Genomic DNA, 24,931 nt, shown 5'->3' on the forward strand with positions numbered 1-24,931 from the left:
ATTGACCTATTCTTTTGAAATTCCTGTGTACTATTTTGGACACTATCCGGGCCTTCTCTAAGTTGGGGGCCATAGGAAGATGCTGAAATATTTTTCAAAACAAAAAAATGTCCTAAGCAGGGCGCCATGTTCACCGTTAGGGCTCTAGCCTCGGACTTTCGGACCTATAGCGAATGTTCTGTCCTACTGCCTACTGGCTTGCTGCAGAGTGTTTAATTACTCATAAGAATACGAGGACATCACTCCCTCTTGATTAAGAACTGGTTTCAGTCCATCTTATAAACGTTATAAGCTCATAAGCAGTTGAGAATAATTGATGAATCCAACCATGTTTCATTCAGTATCAAGGCTTCCCATATTATTGGTGGTACACAAATTTTAAAGTTATCGTTTTGTTCGCAGCTCTCGCATATTTTGATAGTAAAAGTGTGCTGGATATTGATATTTTTTGTTTGATGCTTCATGACTTTTGGTATTTATTCAATTATAAGATACTAAAAAATGCAATAACCAAATAATGAATCTTTGAATCTCCAAGTGGGAAGTTTTTCCTTATCAGCACAATCAAATTGGTAGGTTTAGTTCATGTGAAGTAGGTTATGTAACACAAATGTAATAAAAAAATAAATTCATATCATTGAAGAAATTACTTTTTCCATAAAGTTAAATTCATAACATTGTGGAAATTACTTTCATGTTTACAGTATAAAAGATAATTTATGTAAGCTTCTTAATTTTTTTCATTGTTTCTATTATGATGTGTAAGTATTATTGTCTTAACTGCGTATCTTACGCTACACCTTATTTTACCTAATTTTTTTATTATTTTTAATAAGGTGTTAAGCGGGGAGATAGGCCGATAGTTATTAAAATAGTTAATAATAATATAGTTAATCCCCTCCCTTTTAAATGTAAAACTTTGCATTTTTGCAGTGATAAGCAACAAGCCATTCTCAAAGCTAACATTAACAATGTGTGTGAAAGGTGTAACTAGTTCAGAAGCATTTTGTTTGTCAACCATTGCACTTACACTGTCATTTCCACTCGAAAAACCTGATTTAGGATCATTATTGACCTTTAGAACTTCATTACAATTCGTAGCGTTAAATTCAAAAGTGGCATTTTTCAGAGAACGTGTTGGATTACAATTTTTAATGAAATATTTTTAACTGATGTTATTCAAACTACATTTTTTTTATTTTGATCTATACAACTGAAAAATTATTATTTTTTTATTCTAGCTTTATGTTGCCTTTAACCTCCTCAAACTTATCTTTATAATATGACTGTTTTTCAGGATTTTTATTTATATTGATCGCCTTTAATGATTTGCCGTTCTTATTAGTTTGATCGGTCGATTATTGATTTTTTTTTAATATTTACTCAATACAGGAGGCCCTGAAGAACATAATTTTCCTCAGGGCCTATATCATTTTTGGGGATGCTGTGTGGAGGGTCTTTTTGTGGAGAAGAAGGAGTGAACATGGGTCTTGAAGAGTCCCATGTTGTAGGAGGGAGGAAACACAGAGGCCGGCAGCTCGTTCCACAGCCGAGCTGTTGAACTTAAGAACGAATCGTAGAAGCGACCCGTTCTCATGTGACAAATGTCAACCGTGTACAAATGTTGGGCGCGCGTTTGGCGTGTGTCTCGACTACGCACCGGTGCCGAAGGGATCATTGACGCTAGTTCCTCAGAGCATCTTCCATTGTAATACCGATAGAACAAGGACAGCATACCTTCCTGACGCCATTGTAATGAATTAAAAAAATTGTCAACATTTCGGAGGGAGAAAGATCTTTTGATTGCAAAAATACATAAGTTATTATTCAATATGATTTTCAGACAGTTTACTTGTGATAAAAATTCATTAACTTGCGCTTGAAGCCCGTTTTGAAGTAAACCACAATCCCAATAACCCTCTGCAATATATATGTATATATATATATATATATATAATATGTATACGCATACATGCATACATTTAAATACACATATAAATACACATACATATATACATACATAGATGCGTACATACAAATTTAAATACAAACACACTCATAAGTGTGTACACTGTACGCATATTCTATGCAAACATATATGCACATATGCACGCACGAATCATATATAGTGGAGCTAATGCATAAGTAGGTGATTGGTAAAGAAAATGAAATAATTAAATGGCTCTAAGTGAGGAGATCATCAGGTATAAGTATGTGTAAGTTTGAAAATATATCTAAATCTAGAAGATTTCCATATCTATTATACAATAGAGTCATTCTCGATGTTGGTTTGAAAAAACTTGTATTACTACGACAAGTATCTATCCAAAAGGTTACAGGGTTTCTTGTGGATTTCGATCTTATATTAAGGTTAATTTGATTAATTAAAGATGAATCATATACATTGTTAATGATTTTAAACAGAGAGATTATATCTGATATGTTTCTTCTTTTGGTGAGTGAGACTTTTTTAAAGTAAGTAAGTCTTTCAGCATAGTTACTGAGATTACGATGTACTCCAGATTTGTAAGCTAGTATTCTTAAGTATTTTTTTTGAACGGACTCCACTTTCCTGCTATGAATTGCATAATGTGGTGACCAAATCACAGAGCCGTACTTTAAGATGCTTCTTACATATGAGTAGTACAAGATTCTGAAGCTACTGGTGTTCTTAAATGATTAAGTGACTCTGGTGATGAAACGGAGCATTTTATTAGCCTGATTGACAATGTTTTGGTAATGGTTTCTGAAGGTTAGCTTCGAGTCAAGTAAGATTCCCAGATCTCTAATGGAGTCTACTCGTTTTAGGATTTCATCACAGATCGTGTAAGGGAAATCAATTTTACGGACATTTCTCGTGAACGAGATGATATTACATTTGTTAATATTTAATTCCATGTTATTATCTATACACCATTGAGACAATGTGAGGAGGTCTTTTTGCAAAGTTTTGCAGTCTTCTTGTGAATTCACGGGATGTAAAATTTTTAAGTCATCCGCAATATAGTAAACATTTACAAAAAAGTTTTGCGGTTAGATCATTTATGAATATAATAGAGAGTAGTGGTCCTAAATGGGATCCTTGAGGGACACCAGATGTGACAAGTTTGGGAGAGGACTCATAACTATTAACTTGTACATATTGACTCCTGTTAGAGATATAAGATGTAATCCATCTTAGGAGGTTGCCATGGAAACCTGTTCTTTTTAGTTTTTGGATCAGAAGAGGATGACTGACTTTATCGAAAGCCTTTCGGAAATCAGTATAGACTGCATCTACTTGTGTTGTTTTGTCAAAATTGGTACATAAAAAATCTACATATTCGATTAAATTTGTGGTAGTGGATCTTTTGCATACGAATACATGCTGAACAGAACTTAAAATATGTTTAAAATGTGTAAAAATGCTTTTATAGATTAAGGATTCGAAAATTTTCCCAAAACATGAGAGTATACTTATTGGGCAATAATTAGAGAGGTCACTTTTATGCCCAGATTTGAAGATAGGAGTGATACGTGCTGTTTTCCAAAGATCAGGAAAAACACCTTCTTTAATAGATTTACGAAATATAACATGAAAAGGATAAACAAGAGATTTAGCACAGTTTGATACAAATAATGGTGGAATGGCATCTGGACCTGGACCTTTGTTTGAGTTTAGTGATTTCATAGCGTTGAATATTTCAGTCTTTGAAATTTCGACATGACTGAGCGAGTAGGTACTTTCTTGAGAATCACAATTTACATGTTGATTTGATACATCATTTGTATTAAAAACAGAGCAGAAGTAATTTGAGAAAAGTTCACTAATTTCATGACCATTGTTTGCAAACAGTTTCATTTAAGTGCATTATTTTAGGAATTAAGTGAGTCATACCTTTTGATTTAGCCTAAGTCCATAGTGGTTTTGTACTATGATGTAAAGTGTCTTCGGTAGAATAAATATATGATTGGAAGCATTTGTGAATTCCAGTTTTGACCCTTGATCGTAGGATTGTGAAACTATTATAGTCTCTAGGTTTCCCAAACTTTTTGAATTTTTTTCTAAGTTTGTCTTTTTCTTTGATTTGATGGATAACAACACTGGAATACCAGATAGGATATTTGTTTTTATTCACTTTTTTTGGTGTGTGTTACTCTATAATTGGCCAGATGCTATTATATAGGAATTGAAGAGACTCATTACAATTTAGTGTCACCATTGGGGTCCAGTCGATTAGGGATAATTCTTTGGTACAATTAAGATAATCAGTTTTCTGGAAATTGAATAAAGGACGTTCAAGGTTATCATTAAGATTATGCATTGTATTAATAGTTAGATCCATTTCAATTGGTGGATGGTGCACATCAATTTTAGAAAGAGCGAGGGCAGGTTGAACATTAAGCGTAAAATCAGAGAGAGCTAGATCAAGTATTCTACCGTTAACATTTTTTGTTTACCTAGTTATACTGATGTAAGTTAGAGAAATGTAGAAATTCTAATAACAATGAAGGTTTTTGATTACCAAATGATTCAACATAATTACTATCATTGTTGGCGTTAACTGACCATTCAATGGAAGAAATATTAAAGTCTCCCAGTATTAATGTATGAGAATTTATGTGTGATTTAATACAGATATATTGGCACTTGTTGATGAAATTAGTAAATGCGTCAGTTGCAATATCTGGTGGAAGATAAGCTATACAAATGTTTTTAAATTTTTTATTTGATCCGTTTGATTTAATTCTTACCCAAATATGTTCAATATTAGAGGGTTCATCATATATTTGATAGGCAACAATATTTTTCTTGATAGCTATTAAAACTCCCCCTCCTTCTTTCTTTCTGGATGTTAGTTTTTCTTGGTCTTGTCTGAAAATAGTGTATCGTTTATCCAGTATCTCTGCATCTTAAATTGAGGAATTTAGCCATGTCTCTGTTAAACATATAACATCGTAGTTTGAGGAGAGAGTGTTTATAGAGATTTGATCTAATTTGCTTCTCATGACTCTTATATTCTGATAATATAAAGACATTTCCATTGTGATTGTCAGAGGGATGTAGAAATGTGTATATGTATGCAGAAATTAGATTTTCTCTAACACGTCTTTGCTACTTGCCCATATTGCCGGGGAATTCTCATTTTTTCGAATAAATATTTTCCCATTCCGTACCCAAATGAATTTACCTAATGTTTTTTTCCTTGGCTGCGTGACGTACTGCAGCGTGAAGTTCTTTATTGTTGGGAGTAAGTTGTTCCGATACATATACAGGGGTTTTTCCAGTAATCTCCAGATGTTCACTGTTGAGTTTGCAATTTGGGTATTTCTTATTGTAGTTTTTTACTGCAGACAGTAAAGCATCTCGGGTATAGCTGCTAGGTAGTTCCACTACAATATTTTTAGGTCGAATGGAACTTTTGTTTGATTAAGGGACACGATGACAAGCTAATATCTCTTCCGTCCGAATTGAGAATTAAACTGGTGAACAAAGTTTTTTAAACAGGTTCACTGGATTTGCATTTCATTTTCATTTCTCAGGAACCATTTGTATTTCTATATTATTTTTCCGATTAAATTGTTCAAGAGAATCAATTTTCTTCGTAAGAATATCATTGTTTGTTTGGAGACGTTGGTTATCGACACATTATTTATTTATTGTTGCGGAATTTTCTTTGGCTTCTTTGCATAAGCGATCATATTCTGTAGATAGGAAATCCAGTGAGGTTTTTATTTCGTCGAGCATGACAAATTTTTCTTTTATTGAGTTCAATTCCATTGTCACTTTACTTGTAATTATATCAATAAATTTTTGAATTAGATTATGTTCCAGAGCTGCCGTCAGTTTTTCGAGTTTATCATCGATGCACTTGGTGTATTGTTGAAAATCATCTTTATTGAGTGTTTCGACATTGATATTGATATTCTGATCGGTTTTTGTAGAGCACGCATTTCATTTCATTTTCATTTCGCATTTCATTTCATGAAATAATATTGAATCATGCTGTTTTAAAACATTAGGACATAATGTTTTTAAATGAAATGGCCTTGTGTTTCCTCAATTATCGTCTATGGTAATCACGTTGGTCCGTTATATTTGTGGTTAAGTGGAACACAACTTTTTTTTCATTAAAAAATCCAGACGATATCGATTTAGTGAATAAAATATCTAAGATCCCAGATCTCCGGAAGCCTTGACATTAGTCCTAAGTCATATGGCGTATTGAATAAATCAGTTGTCGTGTTCGGGAGTCAAATAACTTTTGCCGCATTTAGTATTTGTAAATACGTCGCAAAATAATATTACTGGGTTGAGATTTTTAAATTGCATTGATTACAGTACACATATTATAAAATATGGATTTCCGATTTTCTGTCATAAGCGGAATTTCAGATCCAATATAAGATAATACCGGATGTTACCTTTGGACATAGAAATTGTATGAATTGAATCATCTGCGATTTATGACGATTTTCTCTACCGTTTGTGTTTGAGCAGGATTAAGAGAATGGATTGAATAATTAAATTATAATATCTATTTTTAATGAAAAGTTTTACTTTATTTAGTGTCTTTACATGAGCTTAATTTTAATACTGTTCGCGAGCGCGCTATTCGATACAGCATGACTCACATCAATGCACGAGCATTGCCGAGGATTACCGAATCGCGCTCGACCCCCACACCTGCACAGTTTACCTACCTAACCGTGCATCCACACATTCACCAACAGAAACATGCAGAACTCAGTTCATCTTAATAGTTTGCAAATGTCGAGGTACTGCCACAATAATATTTGAATTCCCAATAATAAGCCATGTATAAGAATTCAATTTTTTGACAGAATATTCCAAGCGACAACAAATATTCAAAGCTCATACGAATAAGAGTTCCCTAACAACTTTGTTATGTTTCAGGGATATTTGTTTGAGCTTGAACAAATCACCAATCGCAACCACAAAGCAATGCCATGGATCTACTTAATCCAGAAACTGTTTCCATCAAGACGGAACCAGGGCCCCAGGAAGAAGGCGGAGGTGAAATGCCGTACATGGATATAGATTTCAACCTCCAAGATGTGAAGAAAGAATGTTTGCAATATGCGGAAAGTACTCGTACAGCCAGTTAGTTTTATTTTTTATTTATCCTTTTTTAGGTTTATTAGATAATCTCAGTGTAAACCAGACAGAAGGTAAAATTTTTGAAAGTTAGAAAGTTATAGCAAGGTTACAGGAAAGTAAAAACCAAATACCAACCGTCCAATAACGAATTAAAACAATTTGTTATTTGGAACGATCCGCATAAGGGTAAATAGATGTTCCTTGATAATTAATACCTCCCCAAATAAGAATAACTCGTCTTTAGCGAGGTAATATCAAATCTGTAAAAATGGTATGATGTTGAACTCGGATGTTCGGAATTCATGTCCGTTTTTAAATGTCGTAGAAACAGGACATATGCATATACATTACATCTTCTCTTGCCGCACATAAGTTTATTTGGTTGTTACCATTAAAAGCGTCTTCCTTAAGCTACCATATTTATTTATTTATTCATAGATTCACGCCTTAAAAGGCTTTTACATAAAAGTGATACATGATGCAGTGTTCATAGGAGAATATCTGTATTTTACAGGAGATACTGACAGTAGATAGATGTAATCCATTGGAAAGTAGGTACAAAATGCACAATTATAAAATTGTGATTACAAGTTTAATGAGAAAATATTAAAACATTTTAAAAAAAAAAACTAAATATGAAGCAATATTAGTAAAACCTAAGAGTAACATAAAGTAAAAAAGAAATTACAGCAACACCAGATATAAGACAAAGCATCAAAACTTATTTACCAACGCTACTCAAATTTGAAGGATTCGACAAAGTGTTGGTATGGATTATACTTTTTTTATTTTTATTATTATTATTGAATTTTTTTTATACATTCGTGGATAGTTACATAAAATATTGAAAATGTATAAAAAATATTGTATAAGAAATATGCTTGATTCTATAAATGGAGTCAGTACAAAATTCGATAGCACACCCATACTTGTTGCCCAAATCGTGCATCCTATTGGTCAGTGAGTGTGTGTGGTAGTGAGTCGTGTATGTATTGCAGAAGAATGTTATATTTTGTCTTGTATTCGATTTTCTCCAATGTGAGTCTTCATATTGCTCGTCTGCTGGCTCTTTAAAGAACATGAATAGTTGCACTCAGAAGATGAAGAAGGTTTACCTCAAGTGTGAAGCAGCATGTGTCGCTTCAGAAGCACCTTGGAGAACATGAATAGTTGCACTCGGAACATAAAAAAGGTTTCTCTCCAGTGGAGTCAGAATGTATCTCGTCAGTTGGCCGTTTCGAGAACAAGAATAGTCGCACTCAGTACATGAAGAGGGTTTTACAAAAGTGGTTAAAAAATGTTCTTCTCCAGTGTGAGACAGCATGTGGCACGTCACACTGCCTTTTTGAGAAAATCAATTGTTGCACGAGGAGCATGAAAAACTTTTTTCTCCAGTATGAGTCAGCATGTGTTTCTTCAGATAGCTTCTTCGAGAAAATGAATGGTTGCACTCGGAACATGAAAAATGTTTCTGAAAAATGGAACATGAAAAATGTGCATCAGCGTGTTTCTTTATATTTTCTTTTTGAGAACATAAATAGTTGCACTCGGAACATGAAAAAGGTTTCTCTCCAGTGGAGTCAGCATGTGTCTCGTCAGTTGACCATTTCGAGAAAATGAATAGTTGCACTCAGTACATGAAGAAGATTTTATTAAAATGGTTAAAAAAAGTTTTTTCTCCAGTGTGAAACAGCAAGTGGCATGTCAGATTGCCTTTTTGAGAAAATTAATTGTTGCACAAGGAATATGAAAAAGGTTTCTCTCCGGTTGAAAACATTAATTAGTTGCAGTCAGAACATGAAAAAGGTTTCTCTACAGTGTGATTCAGTATGTGGATCGTCAGACTGCCCTTGTGAGAAAATTAAATGTGGCACAAAGAACATGAAAAAGTTTTTTCCTTATGTGCTTCAGTGTGTGTTTCTTCAAATTTCCTTTTTCAAAACATGAATAGTTGCACTCGGATTATGAAAAAGGTTTCTTTCTAGTGTGAGTCAGCATGTGTTTCGTCAGTTGGCCTTTTCGAGAACATGAATAGTTGCACTCGGAACATGGAAAAGGTTTCTCTTCAGTGTGAGTCAGCATGTGTCTCGTCAGTTGGCGTTTTCGAGAACATGAATAGTTGCACTCGGAACATGAAAATGGTTTTTCTCCACTGTGAATCAGCATGTGTTCAGTCAGGTGATGTTTTTTAGAGCATGAATAGTTGCACTTGGAACATGAAAAAGGTTTCTTTCTAATGTGATACAGTGTGTGTTTCTTCATATTTACTTTATGAGAACTTGAATAGTTGCACTCGGAACATGAAAAAGGTTTCTCTTTTGTGTGAATTAGCATGTGTCCCGTCAGTTGCCATTTTAGAGAACATGAATAAGTGCACTTCAAACATGAAAAAGGTTTCTCACCAGTGTGAGTCAGCATGTGTCTCGTCAGTTGGCGTTTTCGAGAATATGAATAGTTGCAATCAGAACATGAAAATGGTTTTTCTCCACTGTGAATCAGCATGTGTTCAGTCAGGTGGTGTTTTTGAGAAAATGAATAGTTGCACTCGGAACATGAAAAAGGTTTCTCTCCAGTGTGAGACAGCATGTGCCTCTTCAGACTACCATTTTGAGAAAATGAATTGTTGCACAAAGAACATGAAAAAGGTTTTTCTCTAGTGTGCATCAGCGTGTGTTTCTTCAAATTTACTTTATGAGAACATGAATAGTTGCACTCGGAACACCTAAAAGGTTTTTCTCCAGTATGAGTGCAAATGTAACATTCAAAATTTGACGTTCCACGGTAGGAGTTGTTACAATGGGTACATGATAATCGCTTTTCCACTTGATGAGTCTTCAGATCTGTAGACAAATTTGAAAAATAATACAGATGAAGATGGTATAGAAAGATCTCATTTTTAGGTTAATTTTCATTATCTTGATCAAGAAGCCATTGGCTTTGAAACAATTATTAGATTGTTATTTTGGTGTATACAAAGTGTTTCATGTAAGGCTAAAAAATTAAATTACCGCGGTTAGTATAGATAAGCACATTATAAAAAAAAATGTATTTAATATGACTAATTTTTATTTTATTTATTTAATTCCCAGAGGGCTTTTACATGGTTGGTAGTATAATTTTATGTTTTAATGAGTTTTATTATTCACAATGTACATAGTTACGAATAAATTTTACTAATTAGCCACCGGTTTCGACATGTCCGTGTCATTACTTAGCTATTTTAAAAATTAAATTTTTAAGTGCAGAAATATGGGGTTTTATTTAGTTTGGTTCTTTCGGGGGAGGGGGTTTGAGGGAGGGGGAAGGGGTTGAGAGGGAAACGGAGGGAGGAGTCAACATAACGGGAAACATTGTCAATAGAGGTGATTTGCAAGGTGTTAGTTTAGTTAGTTAGTTTGCCAGCCTAATAAATAATGAATTAAATAGTAAAAATCATGTATTAGTCTTATTTATAGATTATTCCAAGGCATTTGACACTTTTAAACATAAAAAATTATTGAAAATATTAGAAATTATAGGAATAAGAGGGAAACTTCTGAAACTCTTTGAAAATTACTTATACAACCGATACATGAAAATAAAAGCTTTGAACACCTTAAGAAACAAAGGAAAATATTAGCAGGCGTTACTCAAGGTTCCATATTAGGCCCAATTTTATATTTTATTTATGTATCTTTATTAAGTACATTTTTAAACACTTTGTATATGCGGACGATACTGCATTGGTGATTTCTCGCAGTGATTTGCAATTATGTATTGAACTATTACAAAAAGATTACATTGAACTTTTGAAATGGTCTCACGACTCTGGTTTAATTATAAATGCCAAAAAAAACTAAATTGATACATATTAGATCACCCAATGCTAAGGCAAATATTATAACACCTGAAATAAAGACACACAGTTCAAATTGCTTACATGTTGTTATTCCTGCAATATGTACATGTGAAAATATTGAACTGGTCAGAGAGTATGTATATTTAGGTATTATTATTGATTGTTTTTTCAAATGGGACTTACAAATAAATAAAGTCTGTGAACGTCTGAGATCTATTGTTAATAGATTATATCAATTAATTCTGTGTTCCAATAAGTACACTTAGAATAATTTATTTATCACTAGCTGAATCTATTAAAAGGTATGGAATCGCAGCTTGGGGACTTTCATGTAAAACAAATATAAACCATGTTCAATCAGTTCAAAATTCACTAGTTAAATTATTAGCTCATAAAAGTTTATACGAACAAAGGCATAATGTTCCATACCTTTATCAGAATCTTAAAATTTTCTCAGTAAGAGCAATTCTGTGGTATAAAATTATATTTCAGCATATAAATAGCCCTATATACATAAATAGACTGGACCACACTTACAATACTCGTTTTACATTAAATGAAGGACTTATTGTACCTCAGCATTTAAACAAATATGGACAAAGAACACTGGACTGCATGATACCTAGTTACTTAAATATGTTACCTGCTGAAATAAAAAAATGTACAAATGTAAAAACAAATATTATGTTGAAAAATTGGCTCGCTGAAAGAATATTGGTAGATATTATCACTGTTGTGTATATGTTTTTATATTTTTAAAACAAATTGTTATTTTTATTGTTATCACTGTTGTCATTAAGTAAAATAAGTTTTATCTTTTTTAATATTTTTTATGTGAAAAGTTGCCATCGACAAACTACTGAAAAGTAGTTTATTGGAACATTTCTGTTTTTTTCTGTATTTTTTATTTTATTATTTACTGTAATATATATTTTTTTCTTGCTTTCTTAAAAGAAATAAAAATAAATAAATAAAATAAAATAAAATTTTCAAGATTGCCTAAACAATAAAAAGTTCTTTCGACAAATAACTTTAAAAAATACCTTTGTTCACAATTTGATGGATATGATTGGTGAAACTTAGTTTTTCGTCTAAAATAATTCCAAGATCTCTCATTTCCGTGACTCTTTCTGAAGCTATGTTATTGATGGAATATTCGAATAAAACAGGATTTTGGTTTCTGAAGAAAGTCAAGATTTTGCACTTTACTACATTAAAAAATAAATTATTTTCAACGCACCAATCTCTAAACTTACTAATATTTGACTGCAGTATATGGCAATGATTTATATCAGTTATTTTCTTGTATAGTTTGATGTCATCTGCAAAGGGAAATACCTCGACATCGTTGAAGCAATTGGTTATATCATTTATGAAAATGAGGAACAAAACCAGGATAATAGTTAAATCATACACGGAAAACCGGTTTTACCTGTTATCTGGTTTATTCTTTTGAAGCGTTGTAAGCATTCCTTTTTGACATCCGACTGTTCAATGTTAATTTCCATATAAGGAAATCCCCCTTTATCTTCTTTTCGGGGTCCAAGTTCCGCCTTGATGGTAACAGTTTCCACATTAATGTTACCTTGAAAAATAAAAAAACAATATGTACGTTGAACAGTGATAAAAAACAAAACCCTACTAAATTCAAACACGAGAGATAATTTCACAATTAAGTTGGGAAATTTCGTTAAAGAGATATTATTTTTTCGCAAACAGCCTCGAAATATTTTCATAAGTAATTTATTGTAATGTGTTTTTTTATTTATTAAAATTAAAAAAAAAAATTTTTTTATTAAATAACTGAAAACTAAAATATTTACGAAAGATACTATTGATTTTACATGTATAAGCGGAGATTTGGATAAGAGACTTGAAAGTTAATATGAGATATAAGAATGACCCAACGTGTCCGTTTCAGGGACCGAACCTTAAACGAAAAACACAGCTCTGGAGCACTTTTAGTACGGGGTTTGGTTATTTTTAGTCTATGGAATGATTCTTCAATCCACGTTATTCATGTATTTTTAAAGCAATACGTGTAACTTACATCATATCAATATGACATGGGATGAAAACTTGAGAAATCAAGAACTTATTGGAAGCAATTAAATTAAATTTAAAATTTCGGTAATACGGCAGTTTTAGGTAGACGCTTTTTAAGGTAATAACAAAATATGCTTATGTACGGCAAGAGAGGATGTAATGTATATGTATGTGTCCTGTTTCCACGACATTTTAAAACTGATATGAATTCCGAACATCCGAATTCAACATCCTACCATTCTTACAGATTTAGTATTCCCTCCCTAAAGACGAGTTATTTTTATTAAAGGAGGTATTAATTTACAACAAGGAACATCTATTTACCCTTATGCGGATCGTTTCAAATAACAAATTGTTATACACCGTTATTGGACGGTTAGTATTCGGTTTTCACTTTCCCGTAACCTTGTTATTACTTTGTAACTTTCGAAATTTTTACCTTCTGTCTAGTTAACACTGAGATTATCTAATAAACCTAATAAAGGATAAATAATAAAAAAAAACTAACTGGCTCTACGAGTACTTTCCGCATATTGCAAACATTCTTTCTTCACATCTTGGAGGTCGAAATCGATATCCATATACGGCATTTCACCTCCGCCTTCCTCCTGGGGCCCTGGTTCCGTCTTGACGGAAACTGTTTCTGGATTAAGTAGATCCATGGCACTGATTTGTGGTAGCGATTGGTGATTTGTTCAAACTCAAACAAATATACCTGAAACGTAACAAAGATCTTTGAATATTTGTTGTCGCTTGGAATATTCTGTCAAAACATTGAATTCTTATACATAGCTCATAATTGGGAATAAGTATATTATGGTGGCAGTATCTCGACGTTTGCAAACGGTCGAGAAAATCGTCATATATTGCAGATAACTCAATTGATACAATATATATAATAGATAATATCCAGTAATACCTTATATTAGATCCGAAATTCCGCTATTGACAGAAAATCGAAAATCCATATCTTTATAATGGGTGTACTGTAATCAATGCAATTTAAAAATCGTAACCCATTAATATTATTTTGCGACGTATTTACAAATACTGAATGCGGCAAAGTTATTTTTCTTCCGTACACGACAACTGATTTATTCAATACGCGATATGACTTAGAACCAATGTCAACGCTTCCGGAGATCTGGGATCATAGATATTTTATTCGCTAGATCGATAACGTCAGGATTTTTTAATGAAAAAAAAAATGTTTTCCACTTAACCACAAATATAATGGACCTACGTCTTTACCATAGACGATGATTGAGGAAACTCCAGGCCATTTATTTTTAAACAATATACCGTAATGTTTTAAAATATTATGATTTAAAAAGTGCCACCATTGTCAATATTATTACACTAAGCCAATTCCGTTCATTCATTAGATCAATACATATTTGTAAATATTTTTTATTTATTTATTTTATTTTTATTTTTTATTTAGTAAAAGATTATACATTTATATACATTATTTAAGAAATGTTTTGACTGCCCAATTAGGAGGATTCCCGTTTTAGGACAGTCAAATTAGGATGAGTATTAACATTTTGATAAGTTGTTTGATAAGTATAGTATTAAAATAATAATGAAATAAGAGGTACATGTACTTTTAACTGATGCCTAAGCCTACTAACATATTTTGTATAAATATGAATAACAAAGAGCAGAAATAGAATAAAATAAAATATCCAATTAAACATAAGATCAACTGCTGCTTGGGTAGCATTCTAATTTAAATATACTAGGTAGGTACATATATACACATAATGATAAAGATTAGAACATAAAGGTATCTTTTACATGGTTTATTTTTTGTTGGAGTTTGTGTTTGATTTAATTTTTTGTGTAGTAAAAGTCCACTCTCCTTTCTACCTAATTGATGAAACCAATTAGTGGTCAATTTATAAAGAACAGCTGTGTTTCCCTTTTTCCAAGCCTCAGGCATGAAATTGTATAGTTTTGGACCTAAGAATGAGAAGTGTATTTGAGCGAGAGATGTTTTAGTTGTGAGTGGTACAATTGGATTTCTCCCTGAGTGGCGGGTGTCGTGAGAGTGGTTAATAGATGGGTAGAGGTGGCGTTGTTGAAGGGTATTTAAAATTAATTTTCTCATGTATAGTTGTCTAACATCCAGAACTCGGAACTCTTCAAATAGTGCATCGCTATGATATCTAAATGTTTTTTTGAGGATTACCCTTAGTAATGATTTTTGAGCTTTTGCTAATTTGCCCAAAACAGTTTTTGCACACCCACCCCAACCTAAGGATGCGTAGTCTAGAAGTGACCCATACATAGCATCATAGATGAGTTTCAATTCTTTTTTACGTAAAATATTTCTGATTGTCATAAACATGTACGTAAGCTTTCTAACCTTTGTGGCAACTAGATCTATGTGTCCGTCCCATCTAAGATATTTGTCTAATATAACACCAAGGTATTTTATACTGTCTACGCGTTCCAATTTATAGCAATTTCAGGTAGTGGAGTCAATGCATTTATGTATAAAAATATTATATGCTTCCTTGGGTTGGCCCGCTTCTGTCGCACTAAATCGTATAAATTTAGTTTTTTCCGAATTGAGTGTCAACAGATTATAGTCTAACCAAAGTTTTAGCTGTTTTATTCCACTTTCTGCTTTGCAGTGTACATCATTCCATGTTTTTCTTTCGAATATTAAGACAGAATCATCTGCAAATGTTATAATATGATTGGAAAAATTGCTGTTACACAGATCATTGATGTAAATACTGTACAAAATAGGTCCTAAGGTACTCCCTTTGGGTACACCAAATTCTACAAGGGCCGGATCGCTATCAGTAACATTAATTTCAACTTTTTGGTATCTGTTAGTTAAGTAACTATCCATCCATTTGTATAGCAGTCCTTGAATACCTATAGACTTTAGTTTTTTTTAAGTATTTTATGCGAGACGGTATCAAAAGCTTTGGCAAGATCTAAAAAGAGAGCGATGGATTTATTACCCCGGTCAATATTATTGGAAATAATATCCGCCAGCTTAGCAATAGCATTTTCTGTTCCTAGACCTGGTCGAAAGCCGAACTGGTTATTAGATAAGATTTTATGTCTTTCAAGATAGAGGGTGAGACGATTTTTTACGATTTTTTCGATAATTTTTGAGAATGAGTTGAGTAGAGATATTGGCCGATAATTATGTATATCCGATTTGTTTCCATTTTTATGAATCAATTAAACAACTGATTGTTTTAAGTGGTTTGGGAAAATGCCTGTCTTGAAACTAAAATTACAAATGTATGCAATGGGAATCGCTTTAAGTGGTTTCAATACTTTCAGCAGATTTAAGGAAATTTTGTCTGGCCCACAGGCATTCGATGACTTCAGCTATCTATCATTTTCATAACTTCATTAATCGTTGTTTGAATCTCGTCTGTTTTTAGATAAAGATCAGTTGTAGGTATGATGGCTAGTTCAGATTTAATTTTCTTACATTTTTCAAGGATTTTATTTGCGAGAGAGGCTCCTACTGGAGTGAAATAGTGATTAGAAAAATTAGCCATCAATTTGGGCTTAGTAGTACTTGTGTTTTTGATATACAATGATTGTATGAAAGACGATTTGCTGTTTTTTGTTTTAGTAATTTTACGAAATATTTCCCAGAAATGTTTTGGAGGTTTTATGGTGTTTTCGTATATATTTTTTTTGTAGAAATTTTCTTTAGTGGTACATAAGTTTCTATATTTCTTAAATTGTTCTTGAACTAGAATATAATCTGGTTGTCTTTTAGCATTTTCATGTATTTGATTACGTCTGTGGATGGATTATAATAAAAAATGTTGGATTGCATAAAACATCAAAACTTTTCCACACGACAATAAGGTTCTAGTAGTATGCCACTGCCACACGCAACGGTTGTGTCCGCCGCGCTGTTTGCACGTTCGGCACGTTATTGTTACCGCGCGTGTAGGTAGTGCAGTGAGTGAAGCGGATACCAAATTAAGTGGGCCTCCAACTACAAACTATGCCGCTATTTTAGGGGCCGAAGAACGATAGGTCTCCCGGCCAAGGGGAATCGATAAAATCACTGATGGATATCACGCGATCGGAATTCAGGTGGGAAAACTTGCTATATTTAATATTTACAAACCTCCTAATGAAGTATGGCAGTCACCAGCACACAATAACCCGGCGGTGTATGTGGGAGATTTCAACAGCCACCACTTCCAATGGGGCTACTCGATGACCGATAAAGCTGGAGAGCAGCTCACCGATTGGGCGTCAGCACAGGATTGCCAACTTATTTACGATGCTAAGCAAAGGGGGACAGGCGCACAAAAAAATGCGCAGTGGCGATGTGAATATACGCCTGAATTGTGTTATGTCTCTACAACGCCGGACAGAGAACCTATGAGGGCTTCGAGAACAATATTTAACAAAGGGTAACAATTATTTTACAAGCAATAATTATTCGCCTAAAACACTCATCCACATTGAAAAATCTCCTGATAAAAGATACATGACGCCAACGGGACTCGAAACCGTGTCCCTTCGATTTCCGGTGGAGTGTTTTAGGCGAATAATTATTGCTTGTAAAATAATTGTTACCCTTTGTGCTATGCATAAAAAATCTTGTCTTAAACATTAGTTTACCAAAAAAATAATAATTAATATTTTACAGTTTGCCACATAGCTAACCCAGGCCAGTCATGCTAAGCATCGCCATAGAGATTCCGTGTATCTCCAGCGAGCCGATGCCCCGGTGGAATCTAAGAAAGGCAGAATGGCGAGACTTCTCGAAATATGTTGACAGGGTTGTGGATAACATACCACCAAAGACGAATTCCTACAATCGATTTTCAAACCTTTTATTTATAGCAGCAAAGAAATTAATTTTATTGATACATGATTTAGAGAGTACATGTGGTTTTTTGTGATATTTTACCCTCCATGCTAGGGATGACCCTGTGTTATGGTGGGTGAATTTTACAGTTTGCGGACATAGAATCCATAAATTACTATAATATAAAATAGAGAAATAAGTAAAATGATGTATAGCTAGTTTGGGTTGCAAGAAAAGGGTGGAGAAGTTAGAAATTAATTAAATTTAAATATAAAATTTGAGAAATTATTTGTAAATAGATCACACTAATTTATTATGTACATACTATACCGCTAAATTAGGGAATAAGGATAAATTATGTTTTGTCTGAAAGGTGATTAAATTGATAGAGTGAAGAATGAATTGGTATTCTAGTTATAATGTGTGTAATGATCCATTTTGTAATTTGGTTTTTAAAGGAATGGGGGTTGACTCACGGTTTTTAGGTTTTCAGGGATAAGGTTAGATTAGATTTTAGGAGCAAAATTGTCTTTGAGCTGACGTGGTATGTAGTGAAGGTCCTTTGTAGTGACCGTTGGTTATTGTTCTGGTGGTGAAGTTGTGTTGTAAGAGAGTTTCATTTTTATATTTGAACAGGAAATGTATTAGCGAAAATTTTAGGTGGAGTTGTCGTATGTTTAAGACCTTATACTCTATGAGGAGTCGAGTGAGGGGGTTTATTGTCGGTCGCTTGTTAATGAAACGTATTATCATTTATTGGGCTTTTAGAAGAGGTTCGATGGTAGATTGGGCACAGCCACCCCAGATTATAATGCCGTAAGCTAGTAGGGATTGGCAGAGAGCGAAGTATACAGTTTTACGAATTGAGGTTTCCAGTATTTGTGTCGAGATATAAGCACAGTGTCATCTGCAAAAGATATTAGTTTTCCGGCTATCGGAAGGTTACAGAGTTTATTTATATAAATGAGGAACATAAAAGGGCCTAGGACACTTCCTTGTGGGACTCCGAATTGGATAGGTAAAGGGTTACTTTTAGCTATGTTGTTAATTTTCACCGTTTGTGATCTGGGTGTTAGGAATGAGGAGAACCAGTTTTTTAAACCTAGAGGCTACAGAAAAGTGTATATTCCAATATGGAGCTCAGAAAGTGAACACCTTTTATCTAAATTTGAGAGGACGAATGACCCAGACACTGCTTCTGACCTTCTCCAGTCCCTGGACGGCGGGTGTATGAAACGGTGGAATGTACTAATAGAAGATATGAATTTCAAGCACTCGAGCAGAAAAGCATGGCAAACACTCAGGCGACTTGGAACTGCAGATCAGCCAACTACAACAATACCCAAAGTGTCACCAAATACTGTTGCTCAACAACTACTCCATAGTTCAAAAACGACAACAAGGTCTAACATAAACCACCAGGTTAAAAAACCTCTGAAGGCGGCGCGGCTAAAATAGCCGGTGAACCCTAACAGTGTGGTCGCCGTCACAGCTGATGATGTAGACATCGCCTTCACTTCAACAAAAGCTTGGAAAGCAGCTGGATGTGACGGAGTTCTCCCAGACTTTCTGAAACATGCTGGGCCACGGACAAGACTATGTATCGCAAAAATTGGAGAAATACCAAATACCTAAAGAAATACTAAAGTTATTGCGATCCTCAAACCTAATAAGCCACCAGAGGATCCGAACAGCTACTGGCTTTTACGTACCATGTACAAACTTCTAGAGCGAGTTGTGCTCCACAGACTACTCCAATTGTGGAGAAAGTGGTCCCACAATAGCAAACTAGCTTTAGACCAGGCTGTAACTGCTGCGATCAGGTGTTAGCACTGACAACACACATTTAATCTGGTTTCCAGAAACGGCTTAAGACTGCGGCAGCGTTCATTGATCTCTCCGTGGCCTACGACACGGTGTGGAACAAAGGCCTTCTTGTTAAACTCTACGATACCGCAGAGGATGGCAACACAGTACGACGCATTGAGCAACTGCTAACTGTCCGTACCTTCAGGGTTTTTCTAGGAGGGCGTAAAAGCAAAGAAATACCCCTCAATTATTGCCTTGCTAGGGCTCAGTACTGGCTCCATCTCTTTTTAACATCTACACTTAAGACCTCCCTCAGACTGAAGACAGAAAATTTGCTTTCGCAGATGACATCGCCGTCACAGCTCAAGCCAAAACCCTTAAAGCAGCAGAAGATATTATCAATTCTGACCTAAAGGCTATGGAAGAATATTTCCTCAATTGGCGACTAAAGCCAAATGGGTCAAAAACAGTTTCGACAGCTTTCGACAGTGCATTAATGTATAACGGAGGAATACATAAAATTTGAACCCATAATTTATTATATTTATAGAGTTATTGAAGTTATTAGAAACAATATGTAGTAAATACATACCACAGATAAGGAATGGTTAACCCTACATGAGAACCTATTTTAGGATTCTAGATTCATATTTGGGGTTTAATAAGAGAAGAAAAAACGAACCTTTTAACTTTCACACCAATAACAATGGCTGCCAAGTGAACAATCGATTTTAATTTTGACGAAATAACAATCGAAATTCATTGTTTTAAAAATTCCGGGTACTAAAATAGTTGTTCCTTTTGACATCTAACTGATACCGAGTGTTTGTTAAGTTCATATTAACCGTGTCATACTTTTCATAACCATACAGTGGGCAACATTCCAATTCGCTTTTGGGGCTCAGAAAGTTACCAACAGCCTGATATATTACTAATTTATATGTTAAAATCATTACAGAAAGAGAATGTACGTCAGTTGGCTTCGAAAAGTCTTCACATAACTGTTTATCGTAATATTGAAAAAAACTGGTATCCAGACTTACCTTGAAAGTTATCTAAGTATACGTGATAGCTAAATATGATGAAAAGTTATCTAATATGATATAGTTTTGCTTTTATTGGTCCGAAGACAGATCAATCTACCTATACACAAACGTCAAACAGTCATTATTAGATGTGCTTGGAAAATTATCTATGGAATAGAAATGTTGCCATCATATTATTGAATTCTTAAAAAAAATTATCTATGGCAAATTGGAAGCCTACTCAATATTAACCTAAAAAGATCATCGCAAACGCCCGGAAAAATTGAAACGGTATTGCAGCTTGACACGGGTAGCTTTGCAAGAACTGCTAGATGAATGAACGAAAAAAATAACTTTATTTGGATAGTGTTTTTTGTTTTTTTTTTTACAATACAGTCAGTTTTTATCAGGTATGGCATACTAAGCTGGGGTGGTGCAGCCAAGACTATACTAGATCCGTTAGCCAAGACACAAAAAGCTGTAATAAGAGTGATGGATAATAATCCATCGACACCCTTATTTAAGGAATCAAAATTATTAGACGAAAGACAGATTTATATACATGCACTCATAATGTACTATACGGGTCATTCCGCCGTTTCGTTCAAATTTGCCTGTTTCCGCGGATTTTTTTTTTTTTGCCTTTTTACTATATATTTTTATAGAAATGGGTTCCCGTACCTATCAGATGTATAAAAGTGAAAAGGGCACCTTTGTGCGACACTTGGATTCAAAGAAAATTGATGGAAGGTAATGAAGGTGTGGATGGTAATGAAAAACTGTTGGATGGTCATTTAAACATTTGGATGGTAATGAAGTTTGGTAATGAAATATTAATAGATGGTAGTGAACATGTTTAAGGTTCTTAAAATGTCTGTGAATAATGAAATTTGAATAGAAATTGAATAATAAAATAGATTTCAAATCATGCTAAGTATCATTTGACGTGGTGAGCGGATTAGGAAAAAGAAGAAAAACCTATTATAGTGAAAAACTAAATGCTTTATTCAGACTTTTGAACATTGGAGACAAGAAATACATTTTTTCATACGTAATCAGTTCTGCTTACTTATGCTTTTGCAATATCTGTATGAATTGTTAAAAAATAATGGAAAAAAATATCAAAATACAAATTAAGAAAAGGCAGCTGGAACATCAAACCCAACACAACTAAAATTTTCCTATTATACTACTTACCCAGAAATTATAAGGAATAGTCAAATTCTTTATAATTACGTTTTATAAGTAGGTTTGTACACAAGAAATACAAAATTTTCACATTCCTAAGCAAACATTGTAATATTTGAAAAATAGAAATAATAAAAATAATAATTAAAAATAAGAAAAAATCAGAAGTCAATTGAAATGCAGTTTAAAATAAAATCAGAGATACTTAAAACAAACACAACATATGTAACTAATAAGTACAAGATAAAGGTCTTACATCTAAATAGGAACATAATATTTAAGGAACTTGAGATCATTCTTGTGAAAGTTTTTGCTGGAAAACTATTTCAAATCAAAGTTCGGCAAATTTTTGAAAGTGAATTGTCCTCTTTCATTCTCATCTGGATCTTGCAAGCGCTGAAGAATTTGTGATTCCAAAATGAAATCGTCGTCACTAATTGTTGGCCAGACAAATTTTTTGGAATTCCCTTGAGCTTTTTTCAAAAAAATTACTTTGTACTCTAGTGTGTACTCATGTTTTCCAATAATTTTCCCAATGAAATGATGTGTCGTGTTAGTTATTTTATATTGAACCATTATCCAGTCATCTAAGTAGTATTTGAATGGCGCCTCCTTATCCTCTTTGTTGGTTTCCTCGTCAATGTCCATGTGTGGGAGTTCCACAGTTTTGGGGGTCTGCTGTTTTGATTCATCGAAATCAGGATATTCTACTCTTCGGGATCGGATGAACTTCTCGAACTCACATTGATCGAAAGGATTGAATTCTTGCGTACTATTTTTATAAAGGGAATAATGCTGATAGTCGAACGGGACGTTTGAGAGTATTTTCACTTTACATTTCTTTTCTATAGTTTTAGCAGGCTCTGGCGTTGAAGCAATAGTATCGTCCAAAAACATGGAGCCGTCGAATTCGCTCAATAGCATATTGTCATCAATATTATTGAAAATAGTAGGCGAGTCAATATGTAGGCTTAAGTTTTCAATATTCATGTCAACTGTGACATCTACCCGTCTGGCTGTCTACATAGTAAAGTACTCCTGTATGAAGAGAGACTTGTCCTCGGCTGCCACCAAAATGAAAGGACTGAATTTCTTCATGGTATTTCAACCAATAGTTCTCGCTAAAATCAACATGTATGAGAACCTCCGTGTCTGTCAGATTATCTTTCAATTCTCTGATAGCGGAGTACTGCATTACGATGTTTCGTGTGTGTTTTAAGAAAACATCTATGGTGGCATCTAACTTTTCGATTATTTTACGAGGGTTGTCCTCGAGCTTCTTTTTAGTTGTTATGGTTTTCATTTTCTGGATTCCATCCTTTCCCCTGTAGGTTTGTTTTTCTATTGTCCACTCATAGTAGTTAATGTTTGTGCTGTTATTAAATTCTCCGTAATTATATCATTGAATAAAAAAATCGATTTTCAAATAAAAATTCGCAGAGTAAATTTTAACAGATTGTTTTTCCATATCAGTAAATAGATAAAACGAAAATATGTATTTCACCAAAACTGAAATTGTCCGACGCTAGAACGCAAGAAACTGCTTTTATTGATAATATTAACTTTTATGAACCCCCAAACATGGTCCCAGATGCACGTAAAAATAACCCCTACAAATTTATCATTACCCTCCACACCTCTAAATTACCATCCGGCAAAAAATTTTACGATACGGAAGGTAATGAGACGGAGGGTAATGAGGTTTTGACAATCTTTCCTTAATAACTCGCTTAATAATGACATTACAAATCTTTATTTTTCAATAAAAAATAGTCCGACTAATTATAGTTTATAGGTTCATGATTCGAATTTTTAAAACATGTACTTACTTTAAAAAATGCTGGAAGGTAATGATGCCTGGTCGGTGACAAAGTCGTTTTCGAGCACGGAGATCGCAGATATTTCTTTATTCAGCGACGCACGTCCTCCCCCGTCCAGATATAGCGGTACACTGATTAGTAACGGAGGCGCGGGGTGGGGTACAGCTGACGAACAGTGACAAACATGGTCACAATTTTAATTACCGCTTTGGCGGAAGACGACAGCGATTTTTTCTGGACAAAAACAAAATCTCAATTCTTTCTATGATACAGTAATTTTAAAAATAAATTAAACACCAATAAATATGCAAAATTAGTTGTACATTCAGGTCGATTAATGAATGTAGTGATTTTACTAGTGTAAAATGTTCTTATTTATTGATCAATTTACCGGTCCCTCATTTACACGGGGAAGGTAATGAGATTTTAGCATGTTTTTTGTATACCATAAAGTTATTAAGTAACAAATGCCTAATCCGGTAAATACTACTTTTTCCTTTTTTAAATAACTACATTTTCCAATAAAATGTTCTTGAAAAACATTATTTTTCATATGACTTTTTTGCAAGAACATGCGATTTGAACGAAACGGCGGAATGACCCATACGAACAATCCCAAGCTTAATAGTCTTGTAGATCACAGTTACACAACCAGACTAAGATCTACGGCTACCATACAATGGCCTTTTTTTATGGTAAAAACTCTTTAGGGATTTCCCTATTATTTTTGTGAAGAGTGCCAGTTATGGTCAGATTTTTAGACAGAAGATTGTCCGCCAGTGGTACCCACTGACGTAAAAAAATTGTCTGTGGTTATGCCTCTATTGGCGCCATATTGAGGTTCCACCAATTCCATAACGACACGATTGCCTTGATTTATTTATCATACCGCAGTATATTTGCATGTTACATATACATGCGGTTTTAGCATCTGCAGCGATCCATATTTTGATGCCATACCTGGCTGGCTTTGACTTCATATATACCCGAAATGGACATTTGCCTCTAAACGCCGCCAAACGCTCATCCACGGTTATATCAAGCGATGGAGAGTAATTTGATTTACACGCATCTACCAATTTACTGAAAATCGACTTAATTAGCTCTAGCTTGTCTGAAGAAGCTTCAAATCTCTCTCGTCTTGTATCTCTATTAACAAAACGGATCTGACTATAAATATTTATGAACCTGTCTCGAAACATAGCTGCCGTGAAAAACGGATGACAAAATGGACTTTCACTTGTCCACAACTCATTCAAACTTAGTTTTCGGGTGCGATTTCTGCCG

Source organism: Hesperophylax consimilis, chromosome 17 (genome assembly GCF_061612785.1).
Source record: "Hesperophylax consimilis isolate HC1 chromosome 17, BYU_Hcon_1.0, whole genome shotgun sequence".
Taxonomy (NCBI): domain Eukaryota; kingdom Metazoa; phylum Arthropoda; class Insecta; order Trichoptera; family Limnephilidae; genus Hesperophylax; species Hesperophylax consimilis.